At 43.8% G+C, this 15951-nt stretch overlaps 1 protein-coding gene and 1 long non-coding RNA gene across 6 annotated transcripts in view; both read left to right on the forward strand.

Annotated features, from left to right (window-relative positions):
- The window catches only part of LOC102137606 (ovostatin-like), a 151498-nt gene that overhangs the window by 15149 nt on the left and 120398 nt on the right, over positions 1–15951 (forward strand). The window lies entirely within an intron of this gene.
- Positions 384–4734, forward strand: LOC141408021 (uncharacterized). Its single transcript, XR_012419990.1, has 2 exons — positions 384–628; positions 2671–4734. It is a non-coding gene; the product is annotated as an uncharacterized lncRNA (long non-coding RNA).

The following is a 15951-nucleotide window of genomic DNA, read 5'->3' on the forward strand; positions in this document are numbered from 1 at the left end:
CCAGTTCCTCTCAGTGTTTGGGGCAACAACCTAAACACCTTTGTAGGTGTCTGGGAATGTTCAAAGCCTAACCTCAGGTTCCAGCCTGCAGGGCAAATTGTGTAGCTGCTGGGGTCACAGAACAGTTGAGGCATGCTGTGTTTCTTGGTTAGGGCAGAAAAAGGGAAAACAGAGTACCCTTCAACTACTATGTGGTAGGGGGGACCCAGTTTCAGAATGAGTTTTAAAAATAAATTAAAATGGACTTCAGTTATTCCAACAATAACATAACTTGCTCTATGGCAATCTGATGTGCTTTCTTATGTGACGGGGACTGTAGTCAGCAGCACTCCGCCGTACGTAACCCACAGCCCACCTTCTTATGCTCTCATCTGTAATCCAAATATACCCATGGGAATGTGGCGACGTGACCCTGTGAATTTTGGCCAACACGTGTGGAGATGGAAAAGCGAACTGAAAACCAAATCTGATGCTGCTCTGCCACCCTGTTCTCTTCTTGTGTCTGTGAAACCTTTCCTGAAAACTCAAGGAGATGCTTCCAGAACTGTTCCTGTCACTTGGGCTTACCCCTAGTATAGAGACTGACAGCCAACAGTCTCCTAGGGAGATAAGAGACAAGAAGCCTAAGGTATCTTCCAAGATCAAATCTCTCTCCTTAGTCCTAATCCAAAGTTGTCCATCCCATTAAACCAAAGGTGGGAGAGTCTACTATGGAGTGGCCTCACTGACATCCAGACAAACAACTAGAATAAGCTTTAGCCCCCAGTTCTAAATGTTCACAGTGACTCACAAGTGGTTCGTAGATAGACCCAGCTTCTTCAGGTGGACTTTGGTGCTTGGGCCTCGCTTGACCTTGTTAACCAAAAAGTGACTGCGACATGTCTCAATCGATTACAGGTTTATTTAACCAAAGTTGAAGACATGCTGGGTCCCTGTACTGCCTTCTTCCCTGTTGGTCTCCTGAAAGCCTCTGCTTAAGGAGGGCTCCATGGCCATCTTTAGCATCTCAGGGTGAATTAAATCCCCCCCGCTTCTAAGGGCATTTTCCTGTGAAGCTTTGTTCTCTGTGACATAAGGGGAGAGGGATTTTTAGAGAACCTGGGGTAGGGGGTTTAGAGGAGATGGGGCATTCTCAGGGGATTTCCCTCTCCCCAGAGATACATCTCTCCATGAAACAAGCAAACAGAAAGCACCCAGCGCAGCGCACAGCACACAGTCAGTGCTCATGAAGCGTTGGTTCCCAGTCTGCCTACTGCAGTTGGTACAAACAACACTCAGGGTGCCAAGCTTCAGTTTGGTGAAGAAAAGCATAGCCCACATTCCAGTTCCCGGGCCTTGTCCTCAAGGCTAAGGGCAGCTCAGGCCCTGGCATTGTTTGTGCTGAGGACAGGCCAGCATGTCCTGTGCCTAGTGGTCTCCAGAAATGCTGTTGCCTGCCTGCTGCCACTCTGCATCTCAAGCTTATCCCCCCACACCTTGCCAAAGCCCACTCCATCTCCCTCTCCTCCCAATCCACCTGGAGCTCCACCTCTCATATTTCCTTCCCATTGCGGGGCGGGTGACAATCTGCAGGCCTCCCCGAGAGAGAACTGCCCCTACCCTGCCTGAAATCCTCAAAGCAGGGATTTTCCTGTGATGGCTGATGAAGCCACGGCGCCATGGACGTGTTAAGATTAGGGAGAGGGTTCCCTGTGGGAGGATGTCTGGTGTGGATCCAAGGAGATCTGAGTCCTGACTCCAAATCAGGACTCAGGGTGATTTGGAGGATGGACTGGGATCTTCCCTTGATGCCTTCTGGGGTCTGAGGATAAAGACGGAGGGAGGAACTGAACTGAGCACAAACTGGAAAAGGAAGAGCTCATGGCTCAGGACTAAAGAATCAGGACCCAGTGAGCAGAGGACCCTGTCCCCATAAGAGAAAACATGTTCTAGTACAGGCAGGTCTGGAGTTCAGGAAGGATTCATGCTCAGTAGGGACTCTGGCTCACTGCCCTCTGCTTGGGAGAGCAAACCCTCCTAGGTGAGGTTTCCTCTCTGTGCCTTTACTCCGGGGAGCTGGTGTCAGAATCAAGGGCACCGTCAAAATAGGATGCCGCACACATCTCAGCTGTGCCAAACTAATGCCCAAAGGCCCAGCTATTGCAGCTGGGGGTGGGAGGAGGGGCTTCCTCACAGGTGGGCTTCCTCACAGGCCCACCCTGCCCTTTATGGCACAGCCCAGGACCCTTAGGTCAAAGCTGGCTCTTCCCAGTCTCAAAGCTCCATCTTATCTGTTTCTTTATTTGTAACTCACAACAGGCCTCTGAGTCGGGCAGGGCATATGTCACTCCTATTTCATAGAAAGAGAGACTGAGGCATGGGGTGCTCTAAGTGACTTGGGCCAGAGGGTAAGTGATTTGGAGTCAGGACTCAGATCTCCTTGGATCCACACCAGACATCCTCCCACACGGAACCCTCTCCCTAATCTTAACACGTCCATGGCGCCGTGGCTTCATCAGCCATCACAGGAAAATGAGGCCACAGAAATTGCATGCATGTTCATGTGTGTGTGTGCCTGTGTGTGTGCGTACGCATGTTCATGTGTTTGTGCATGTGTGATGCCTTACTTGCTGAGGGAAGGGGAGGAGGGTTGTCAGTTCCTGATGATTTTCTCTATCTTGAATGTTGTAGGTGCTTTTCCCAGGACATCCAGATAACCAGGGTGTGTCAGGAGAGGTCTCAGAATGAGGCCTATGAAGTGAAGACGAACAATGACACAGAGGCCTGCAGTGAGCCCAGCCTGCGCTCCACAGAGATGTGAGCTCTGCTGTCCTCTGCCCAGGCCGGCTTTGGTGTGGAGATGGGTCTGGGGAAGCAGGGGCAGGTCCTCAAGATCCCTCCTCTGGGCATGATTTGTAGGAGGAGGGGAGATCACAGAGAAAACACCTGCACAGCCTCTGTCATCTTCTTAGTGTCATCTTAGAGTGGAGAGGGAGCCCCCATCTCTCTCTCTCTCTCTGTCACACACACACACACACACACACACACACACACACACTCACACAGAGCCCTTTTTAGTTTGGACTTTCCTGACCAGGAAAACATCTAAACATGATTTCTTAAACTTTTTAGGCTGTAACCAACAGACATAAATGTATTTTCTGGTGACACTGAGTGCACAAATATATATATTGACAGTTACACAAGTGTTTCATGACACTACTTAAAATAAAGCTGCCCAGAAGGGGGCGCTGGTGGCAAATGTAGACCTGAGATTATTTTATCCTTGCTGGAATTTTTGGAATATTTTAGCTGCACATCTAGATGCATTAGAAGATTGTGGCATCCATTTGGCTTTTAAATGCCAGCTATGAGAGAGGAGGTGGCCACAGCCCTGGCTGAAGGGCAGAAGGAAAAAGGGAAAATTCTCCTCCAAGGGAGCAGACCAGTGTTGCTTAGACCCTAGCTCTGATCACCCTTCTCTCAAAACTCTGCCTCCGAACCTCATCCTCAGGTTGATCTCTTCTGCCCTTGACTGCTCTGTTCCCAGATATACTGGGTTGAAAAAATTCATGCCCACCCAGAACGCGGAAAGTGACCTTGTTTGAAAATAGGGTCTTTGCAGATGTTACCAAGGTAAGGTGAGCTCACAGTGGATTAGAGTGGGGCCTACCTAGTCTAACGATTACCGGCTTTATTGAGAAGAGAACACACACACCCACACACACACCCACCCACACACGCATACACACACACGAATGTGCCCTGTGAAAATGGAGGCAGAGCTTAGAGTGGCCTGGATCTGTGCGTTGTCTCAGTTCTGGGAGCTCCCATGAGCCTGCAGAGATTGCAGGGTCTTCCTGAACATTGCCTGAAGAGGAAAGAGGGCCTCAGAGGATTGCCCCGATATCGCCCCTCCCTCCTCCTAAACTCTACTGGGCTCTCCCACTACCCCAGGAAGGCTTCCTTGCTAACTTCTGTTCTGCGAGTTGACCCCTGCTTTTTCAAGTGCCACCTGCCCCTGTGAACTTGAATGGATTGCACTGTTCTTTGCATAAGAACAGAAACATCTGCCTGGGGTGCAGCTTGTCCTAGTGGCTGGGACTTCCCTGACACACAGCTCCCCTTATCTGCTGTGGAGCGGTCTCACTGACATCTGGGCAAACAACTGGAAGAAACTTCATTCCCAGTTCTAAAGGTTCACAGTGACTGGCAGCTGGTGTTGAGACAGACCCACCTTCTGCAGGTGAACTTTGGTGCTGGCCTTGGTTGTCCTTTTATAGACACTACCTATTGTAAGCGGCATGATTTTCACCCTCCTGCTCCACGAGTGCAGCAGTGCATTTTTTGTTCTTTACATTTGTCTTACTTTGTATTCACGTTATTTCTTTGTATTCACGTTATTTCAATTGAAGATGTACTTCTTCCTGGGTGTGCCTGTGGCACAAGAGGCTTTCTGAAAGAAGCTGCTCAGGCGACTCAGCCTGGAAGCTGGGGCAGGCTGCAAGGGTGCGTCTTCCTGAGCCCTCAGTATGGCATCCGTGAGGGACTGGATGGGCTCTGGGGGCTCATTCTTCACTCCTTCCAGAGCTGAAACCAGAATGAGGCCAATTCAGACTCTGGACCCTAAGCACCGCCTCTTCAACCCCCTTTTTCCCACCCCACACCAGGTCAGCGTTGCACAGCTCTGCTTAGCATCATGTTTCCACTATAAAAGCAATACTTGTTTTACTGTAGGAAATGTTTAAAACACAATTTTTTTTTAAAGAAAAGAAGAAAAATCACTCACCCCAGAGATAACACTGCTAATATTTGGTAGCTGTCCTTGCATACTGTTTTTAAAACAAAACAAAACAAAAAAACAACAAAAAACAACAACAAAAAAACCTAATGTTGACAGATTTTTTTTTTTCACAAAATGGAACTAACAATTGTTTTCATTCCATAATATATTCCTCTATACAGCATAACAGGCAATCACATGATTCTACCATAACTTTTTTTTAAAAAAACAGGGCCTCAACCAGTCACCCAGGCTAAAGTATAATAGCGTGATCATATCTCACTGCAGCCTCAACCTTCTGGGCTCGGGCGATCCTCCTACCTCAGCCTCCTGAGTCGTTGGGACTATAGGTGTGAGCCACCACATCTGACTAATTCTATCATAATTTTTTTGGTGAGTCCCCTATTTCTGAATAATTAGATTCTTTGTAATCTTTCACTGTTACAAAAAAGTAATCATAAATTCATTCAGCAACTATGTATTGAGGACTTACTATCAGCAGGCACGAGGACAAGAAAGATTCCCACCCTCAAGAAGTTAACATTCTGGTTAGGGAAAGACAAATCAGCAGTTAAATGCAAATTAAGTAAAAGGGAGGAAGTTGAGGGGAGTGCTGAGACTGAATGGGGAGGAGCCCTTAGACAGGCCCATCAGGGGATATGTTTCTGAGAAGGTGACGTTCCAGCTTGCACCCGAAGTTGAGAGCCAGCCTATGAACACGCAGGGCAAGGGCAGGAGACTTCCACATGGTAGGCGGGGGGGTCTCTTTGTGTTGTAGAAAGTACCAGTGTGACTGCAGTTCCCAGAGGGGCAGGAAATGGTGTAGGCTAAGGGTGAGAGGTCTCAGAGGCCAGGACATTCTGAGTCTGGTGAGTGAGAATATGGGAGCAGACTAAGACCCTAAGAGCAGTAGGGAGCTGCTGTGGGGTTTAAAGCAAGGAGTGGTGTGGTCCGGCATGCATGTTCTAAAAAGAATCTGGCTGCTAAGAGCAGAATCGTGTAGAGAAGAGGAAGAGGGTGTTGGGAGGCTGTTAAAGTGATCCCGTTAGGGAATGGTGAGGATGTAGAGCAGGATGGGAACAGACGAAATGGAGACAGAAATTCCTTAGCATGTAAAGGGTAAGGACGAGAAAGAATCTTGGCTCAACAAAACTTGTTTGTTTTAGGCCTTCAAACCCGTCCATGTCTATAGCATCATGTTCGTTTCATTCACTTAGAACACAAGAACGGGGCTGAAGCTCTAACAGAAAAGACAGCAGACCTTTGAGAAAGAATTTCTTGAACACAAGGTTTCTGGGGCATTAAATATGAGTATAAGTGCTGCTAGATTACCCTTCTGGGGAAGACTTCCTCCTGTCTAGAGTACTTAGGCATCATTATCAAAGGCAGAGTGGGATGAAGAAAGCAAGGTGAGTGCTCTGGTAGACTGAGGAGTCTGGGATATGCAGGGGGGCTTCAGGTGTGAAAGCAAGGAGAGAAGGCTTCAGAAGTACTCAATGTCAGGGTCAGAATTGAAGCCAGGTTGCAACCCAAAGGGGACAGACGGCCCTGCCAGTTATTGGTGCTTCAGAGGTGGCACGGCTGCTCTCGGAGTAGCAACTGACTATTTCAGTTTTCCCTGACCACAGCTATAAGGACACTCCCTACCTGCCACCCTCCATATCATCCCCCACCCACACCTAGACACCTGAATCAAAGCAAGCTCAGCACATTATATGCATCTTTATTCAATAATGACAACAGTGTTCAAGATCAGTGCTGTTACTCTCATGACACAGATGAAGAAAGGCCTAGAGATGAAGTCACGTGCCCAAGTCCGCAGGGTCCTGACTCATGGAGCTGGTATGGAAACTGATCTGACCTGTTCTGGAGCCCCTAATTTTCCATTTCACCACTGACTTGGAGGAGAGAAAGGACCCTGAAATACCGTTTAGTGCAATACTTGACTCTCTAGACAAAGAACTGGGAATGACACATAGAAGAAATAAGGACTTCTCTGCAGAGGTCTGCTCGGCATTTTCTCTGAGGAATCAACTGTTCACCATTCTCTCAAAAGCAGCTTATGCAAAATATGATCTCTTAGCAGGCACTGTATTCATTACCCTGATGAGGTTCAAATCAGAAGGCAAACACCTCAAGGACGAGTGTTTGTTTGCAACAAAAAAGGCAACAACAGCACCCTGGACACTCATATCGGGACATTCCAACGTGCATACGCATCGTTAAGCGCAGGGGGACTCCGAAGATGATATACAAAAGCAAACTAACTTTCTGTTTTGTCTCTGCATCAAAGGAAGGAAATTGTCACATGGAAAACAGGAACAAATACTTTATAACCCATTTCTGCTTGGTCCTAGAATGAACTGACTATCCTCACACCCTATCACAAGCACTGTTCACCCCTCTTTCTGCTTAGAGGAGTTAAAGACTGTGCTTCAGGGAGCTCCCATCCCGCTCAAAGTAAAACCCTCTATCTTGACTGCCTAGAAGACCCAAGAGGATTCTGGCCTCACTGCTCTTCTCTCATCTCATCTCCTGCTCTTCCTTCTGCTCCCTCCATGATCATCATACTGGCTTCTTGATCCTTGAACATGCCAAGGACTCTTCCCTTATAGAGCCCTAGAGTTCTCTTTCTCCCTTCCTTCAAGGTGTCAAAGAAAATACTGTTTCAGGACCCTCCAAGTTTATTGCACCCACAAGGATGTTAAGCTCCAAGACTGAGTCACACCACCTGTTTCCAATTCTGCTTTTCAGATTAAAGAGGAACTCTCTTCCCCATTGTTCCTCTTCCGTGAATGACTAGGAGCGACCAGAGACCAGGCCTTCCCCACTACCAAACCCAGATCTTTGTTGTAGATTAACTGACTCCTTTATTATCCTGTACCTAACTCAGACGAGATGACACCCGAGATGCCAAGACTGTTAAATCTTCAGTGAGGAATGTTAAATCTACCTTTCCCCAAAGAAAAAGACCACCTGGACTAATTAGATCATTTAAACGATGCATTAAGCCTTACATGGAAAGATGCTGAAATTCTGCTAGGCTTTCCCAAGCTTCCTCTGTATAAAGGATCCCAAACTTCACTTTGGAATACAGACTTCCATTCTGTGGAATCTGGGCTTCCCAGACAGGCCTGTCCTCAACATTTGTGCTTAAATCAACTCTGTTTAAGGTAAATTCTGACCTTCTTGCATCCTTTAGTTTAACACGGGTCTCTGGTGACACGCCTCCTTATTGGAGAGGACATCTCTGTCGCCTCACCCTCATACACTGCTCAGCTCCTCCCCTTGCTTTATTTTCTCCATGGTGCTTCTCTGACATGTATGCCCTTGTTGAGGGCCTGCTCCCTCTCCTGGTTAGAATGTAAGTTGCACGAAGCCAGGGACATCAGCTTAATTCAGTGCAGCATCCCCAGGGCTTAGAGAATCACCTGGCACACAGGAGGTTTTCAATAATTCAGAAACAAATTTGTGTAAACTGCAAGAGTGGGAGTCGGCAGAAGTGCATTCTGTATAAAACACAGGTATTGGTGTTTGGCTGTTGGTGCTAAGGAAGGCTGTGAATGGTGAGTTCAAGTTTTGCTTCTGATATACGTTGGAAATATCGACTCCTCTTTCTCCGTAGCCACAATGCCCACTCCCTACCTCTTTTCTTTCTCAGGACTTTGGGAACATTCAAGAACAATGTAGGGAACACGGGCTGTGGGAAGAGCCCGAATTGGAGATTCTCCTACTTTCCCAGTCATTCTCTATGTGACCTCGGACAAATGGCTCAGCCTCTGAAACGGGTAGGGCTGGAAGTTAGGATGGGTAAATGAGAGTGAACTGGCAATCTCTGGTGTCTGGATGAGTTGCTCAGGCCCTTTCTATTCTATACAATCTTGGAATCTCTTTTATCTTAGAAATTTATGCCTAATTTGCATTTTACTCTATAATTTGTCCACTACAATTTTAAAAAATGTTCCAATTTTAAAAGAATTTTAGAAATATGCACCAAAATATTTATAGATGAAACAATAAGAAGTCTGGGATCTGATTCACAATAATCCTGGCAGGGAGACAATGTAGGTAAGGAGACAGAAAAACACGGGTGGTGTGAGTTGCTGTGGTGGGGAATGGGCACATGGGAGTTTGTGACACCATTCTCTATACTTCTGTAGAGCACTGAAAACACAACTGAAAATCTTTGCAGCCATCAGAAAAAACAAGATCGTGTATTTTTCAGGGACATGGATGGAACTAGTGTCGATTATACTTAGCAAACTAACACGGGAACAGAAAACCAAATACTGCTTGATCTCACTTATAAGTGGGAGCTAAATGAGAACAAATGGACACATGGAGGGGAACAACACACACTGGGGCCTATCAAACGGTGGAGGGTGGGAGGAGGAGAAAGAGGACCAAGAAGAATAACTGTTGGGTAGTAGGCTTAGTACCTGGGTGATGAAATAATCTGTACAACAAACCCCCATAACACATGTTTCCCTACATAACAAGCTTGCACATGTACCAATAAACTTAAAATAAAAATAAATCAATTAAAAGAAAAAAAAAATCTTAAACCACCTAGAGAAAAAAGATCACCTACAAAGGAACAAAAATTAGAATGACTCCCGGCTTCTTAACACCAATAAAGAAAGCCAGAAAACCACATTGTATGATATCTTCAAAGTGCAAAGGGAAAACAATTGTCACTCTAGAATTGAGTCACCAGTACAGTGATCTTTCAAGAATGACAATAAGATAACATTTCAAACAAAAACTAAGGGAACACACCATCAAGATAATAGCACTAAAGAAACTTTTAAGGCCGGGCGCGGTGGCTCAAGCCTGTAATCCCAGCACTTTGGGAGGCCGAGACGGGCGGATCACGAGGTCAGGAGATCGAGACCATCCTGGCTAACCCGGTGAAACCCCGTCTCTACTAAAAAATACAAAAAACTAGCCAGGCGAGGTGGCGGGCGCCTGCAGTCCCAGCTACTCGGGAGGCTGAGGCAGGAGAATGGCGTGAACCCGGGAGGCGGAGCTTGCAGTGAGCTGAGATCCGGCCACTGCACTCCAGCCTGGGCCACAGAGCGAGACTCCGTCTCAAAAAAAAAAAAAAAAAGAAAAGAAACTTTTAAAAGATGACTCTGCGATGAAGAGAAGTGGGCCCCATGCGATGGTCAGATATGCAACAAGAAATGTAAGATGTATGTAAGATGTATGTAAGAATGTATGTAAATCTAAACAGTTTGTATGAAATGATAGCAGTCATAGCCTCTGATAATGGTTTGGCTGTGTCCCCACCCAAAATCTCATCTTGAATTGTAATCCCCCTAATCCCAGGTGTCAAGGGAGCAATCAGGTGGAGGTAATTGGATCATGGGGGCGGTTTCCTCCATGCTGTTCTCATGATAGTGAGTTCTCACGAGGTCTGTTGGTTTTATAAGGGGGATTTCCCTGCTCTTGCTAGCAATTCCACCTGCCGCCTTGCGAAGAAGGTGCCTTGCTTCCTCTTCACCTTCCATCATGATTGTAAGTTTCTTGCCTCCCCAGCCATGCAGAAACCATGCAGAACTGTGAGTCAATTAGACCTCTTTCCTTTGTAAATTACCCAGTCTCTTCATAGCAGTGTGAGAATGAACTAATACAGCCTCTAATTTCTGGGCTAGATACAACTAAAATATTGGCCATCAAAAGCCTGTAGTTGGGAAGGACGGTGATTGGAATGAATGTCAAGACAGGACAGAAGGTTATAATGTGATTTTACTTCACACTCTGTTAAGTTTAGAATGCATGATAAAAGTCTACTTTTTGGTACCTAGCCCAGAGAAACCTCCACAATTGTGTATAAGGAGGCATATTTCAAATGTTCTGGGGGACAGGGGGAGGGACAGCATCAGGAAAAATAACTAATGCATGCTGGGCTTAATACCTAGGTGATGTGTTGATAGGTGTAGCAAACCACCATGACACACATTTACCTATTTAACAAACCTGCACATCCTGCACATGTACCCCAGAACTTAATATAAAAATAAAAAAAGTTCATGCTGTGCTACCTGAATAGTAACATACTTTGAACAACTTCAGTGTTCATCTACATGGGAAATGATTTATAAACTCTAGAATATCAATACCATGGAACACTACTGGGAATGCAGTAGATCCGTCAGAACCAGCATATCAGTGGGAAACAAACAAGTTCCAGAAACTTTTCATACACATATTTATAAATATCCCTTATGAACATCAGTGCAAAAATCCTCAGCAAAATACTAGCTAACCAAATTCAACAGCGTATCAAAAAGATAATACGCCATGATCAAGTGAGCTCCATACCAGGGATTCAGAGTTGATTTAACATACACAAGTCAGGCCAGGCACAGTGGCTCACGCCTGTAATCCTAGCACATTGGGAAGACAGGGCGGGTGGAACACTTGAGGGCAGGAGTTCAAGACCAGCCTGGCCAACATGGCAAAACCCTGACTCTACTAAAAATACAAATAAATTGGTTGGGCATGGTGGCACACACCTGCAATCCTTGCTACTTGTGGGTCTGAGGTATGAATATCCTTTTAACCCAGGAGGTGGAGGTTGCAATGAGCCAAGATCACACCTTTGTACTCCAGACTGGGTGACAGAGCAAGAATCTGTCCCCCACCCCCAAAAAATATATGAGTTAATAAATGTGATACACCACATAAACAGATGTAAAAGCAAAAATCTATGTCAACAGACACAGAAAAAGCATTTGATAAAAATCCAACATTTCTTTATTATTAAGACCCTCAGCAAAATTAGCATGGAAGGGACAAACTTAAGGTAATAGAAGCCATCCATGACAGACCCATAGCCAACATTATACTAAACAGGGAAAAGTGGAAAGCATTTCCTTTGAGAACTGGAGCAACATAAGGATACTCACTTTCACCATTTCTATTCAGCATAGTACTGGAAGTCCTAGCTAGCACAATTAGACAAGAGAATGAAATAAAGGGGATCTCAATTGGTAAAGAGGAAGTCAAACTGTTGCTGTTTGTTGATGATATGATCGTATACCTAGAAAACCCTAAAGACTCATCCAAAAAGCTCCTATGTCTGATAAATGAATTCAGTAAAGTTTCAGGGTACAAGATCAATGTACACAAATCAGTAGCACTGCTATACACCAACAGTGACTAAGCTGAGAATCAAATCAAGAACTCTACCCCTTTTACGACAGCTTAAAAAGAAAAAAAAAAAACTTAGGAATATACCTAATCAAAGTGGTGAAAGATCTCTGCAAGGCAAACTATAAAACAGCCCTGAAAAAAATCGTAGATGACACAAACAAATGGAAATGCATCCCATGCTCATACATGGTAGAATAAATATTGTAAAAATGACCATACTTCCAAAAGCAATCTATAAATTCAGTGCTCCATCCGGATTATTTTCTCCACCCAAATACCAGCATCATTCTTCACAGAACTGGAAAAAAATCCTAAAGTTCATATGGAACAAAGAAAGAGCCTGCATAGTCAAAGCAAGACTAAACAAAAAGAACAAATCTGGAAATATCACATTACCCAACATCAAACTATACTATAAGGCTATAGTTACCAAAACAGCATGATACTGGTATAAAAACAGGTGCATAGACCAATGGAACAGAATAAAACCCAGAAATAAAGCCAAATACAGCTAACTGATCTTCGACAAAGCAAACAACATAACATGGGGAAAGGACACCCTAACCAACAAATGGTGCTGAGATAATTGGCAAGCCACATGTAGAAGAATGAAACTGGATGGTCATCTTTCACCTTATACAAAATCAACTCAAGATGGATCAAAGACTTATATCTAAGACCTGAAACCATAAAAATTCTGGAAGGTAACAGAAAAATTCTTCCAGACTTTGACCTCGGCAAAGGGTCATGACCAAGAACCTAAATCCAAATACAACAAAAACAAAGATAAATAGATGAGACTTAATTAAACTAAAAAAGCTTCTGCACAGAAAAAGAAATAATCAGCAGAGTAAACAGACAACCCACAGAGTGGAAGAAAATATTTGCAAACTACACATCCAAAAAAGGACTAATATCTAGAATCTACCAGGAACTCAAACCAGCAAGAAAAAACAATCCCATCAAAAAGGGAGTTAAGGACATGAATAGACAATTCTGAAAGGAAGATATACAAATGGCCATCAAACATATGAGAAAATGCTCAATATCACTAATTATCAGGGAAATGCAAATCAAAATCACAGATACCACCTTACTTCTGCAAGAAAGGCCAAAATTTAAAAATAAAAATACAGTAGATGTTGGTGTGGATGTGGTGAAAAGGAAACACTTTTACACTACCGGTGGAAATGTAAACTAGTACAATCATGATGGAGAACCTTATGGAGATTCCTTAAAGAACTAAAAGTAGAGTTACCACTTGACCCAGCAATCCCACTACTGGGTATCTACCCTCCTCAAAAGAAGTCTTTATATGAAAAAGACACTTGCACACGTGTTTATAGCAGCATAATTTACAGTTGCAAAAATATGGAACCAACCTAAATGCCCATCAACCAATGAATGAATTAAGGAATTGTGGTGTGTGTGTGTGTGTGTGTATATGTATATATGTGTATATATATGCACCATATGTATATATGTGTGTGTGTATATATACACGTATATATATATACACACACACACATATATACACACACACACATCATAGATTACTGCTCAGCCATAAAAATGTAAAAAATTAATGGCATTCACAGCAACCTGGATGCAGTTGGAGACCATTATTCTAAGTGAAGTAACTCAGGAATGGAAAACCAAACATCATATGTTCTCACTTATAAGTGGGAGTTAAGCTATGAGGATGCAGAGACATAAGAAAGATATACTGAACTCTGGAGACTTGGGGGGAAGAGCGGGAGGATGGTGAGGGATAAAAGACTATACATTCGATGCAGTGTACACTGCTTGGGTGATGAGTGCACCAAAATCTCAGAAATCACCACTAAAGAATGTATCCATCTAACCAAACACAGCCTGTCCCCCCCAAATTATTGAAATACTACTAATAAATAAAAATTGTATGTGTATACATGTATTTATAGAATATATACAAAGACAAAGAACACAGGACTCTACAGCAAACAGGCAGGGGCGGGGAGGGCAGAGGAGCGAGGTGGAGTGGGGTAAGTGCAACTTTACCCTTGTTGATCACATTTCTACTTTTTGCAAAGACACTGTATTTGTGTATTTTCTTCTGTAAATATAAATTAATGTTAGAAGAGTTCAATGCAATAAAAAAGTAAAAACTGTAAGTTTATTAAGAGCAGGGTTGTGTCTATCTTGAACGCCATCGCACTGTAAGCACTTATAGCACATTATAAATGTCCATGGACTGGAAGGCGAGATCCCCAAAATATTAGCAGTCTTTTTATCTCACTAGTGGGACAATGTTTAATTTATTTGTTCCAACTACTTTTCTCCATTTTCGACTTGTCTATATGACATTGATAATGGTAAAAATAAAATGATGAACCATGTTCTTAAGAAATGTCTTCATCCCCCGTTCTCTGTCGCCCCACCCCCTAGTGTCACCCAGAACCCAGGTGCAAGGCCCAGACTCACCATCCCATATCAGCTGCGTATCCTCATCGTGGATCTGGTGGATGTTCAGCTGTTTGACTGTGAATCCTAAAGATAGGACAGATGGAAAGTCCCTCCAGACTTCCTGGACTTTGAGGCCATCCATTTCCGCAGGCTCAGTAGTGAACAAGGAAATTTGTAAACACGTTCTAGCAAGGGATATATCCAAGAGAAGCTTTGCAGCCTAGAAGTCAGTGTCTTAGTAAAATAACAATCCTCGCGTGGCTGTGACCCAAAAATTACTGTCAGCAGGCAACAAGCAGAGCATGAGCCCAGCATGGTAAACTGCATAGGTTCCTACACCAGTAGAAAGATGGACAAAGGGCACTAGGCAGTTAATTAGCACAAATAAAATACACATTGCCAATAAACAGAAGAAATATTTAACCTTGCTGCTGATAAAACAATATGAATCAAAATAACTAACAGGATACTATGTTTCACCTATTAGACTGGTAATGATTTTTTGATTTTTTTTTTTTTTTTTTTTTTTTTTGGAGACAAGGTCTGCTTCTGTCGCACAGGCAAGAGTGCAGTGGCATGATTATGGCCCAGTACAGCCTCAAACTCCTTGGTCAAGCAATCCTCCTGCCTCAGTCTCTTGAGTGACTGGGACTACAAGCACGTGACATGGTGCCCAGCTAATTATTAATTTATTACAATTTTTAACTTTTTGTAGAGATGAAGTCTTACTATGTAGCCCAGGCTGGTCTCAACTCCTCACTTCAAGTGACCCTACAACTTCAGCTTCCCAAAATGCTGGGATTACCAGCATGAGCCGCCACATCTGGCTTCAAACAGGCATTGAGCCACCACACCTGATAGTGATTAAAAAATATTACCCAGGGTTGACAAATGTCTGTAGAACTCAATACTCGCACACAGTACTAGTGGGAGTAGAAAATAATTCAGCCTTTTTACAGAGCAGTTTGGCAATAAGCATCAAAATCTTTAAAACTGTGCATATCCTTTGGGTATAACAATTTGACTTGAAATGTATCATAATGCAATAATCATGATGGTGTGCCGAGATTTAACCACTGCATCCCTGCTTGCAGAAACAAACAATGACACAGTCTCAATATTCAAAATTATGGTCTGATTAAAGTGTTTCATAAATTCATCCATACAATAGAATCCATATTTTGTAGTCATTAAAAATCATGTTGAAGAATATACAATGGTATGTGTTTGTGATACAGCAAGGTTATGCACGTGTGCACATGTGTATTATTTTCTTAGGAAAAAGACTCCAGAATGTTCGAACTGGTTACATCCAAATGGTGGAATTTGAGGCTTTTTAAATTTTCTTTTGCCAATCTGAATTTTTTTAGTTTTCTTAACATTAACACACTGCTATTGTAATTTAAAACAAAAATATTTTGGAAAATGTATGGGGTCCCAGTGGATCGATAATTTCTCCCATTTCAGACGTACACTGTTCTCATCCTCACAGAGCCCAGCCCCATGTGGGTCGGCATCGGGAAACCCCACAGAGCTGGGGTAAAGGAGCGTTGCTCGCTCTCCTTCCCCTGAGCCTTTTTAAA

The sequence above is a fragment of the Macaca fascicularis genome, chromosome 11, assembly GCF_037993035.2.
Source record: "Macaca fascicularis isolate 582-1 chromosome 11, T2T-MFA8v1.1".
Lineage (NCBI taxonomy): Eukaryota > Metazoa > Chordata > Mammalia > Primates > Cercopithecidae > Macaca > Macaca fascicularis.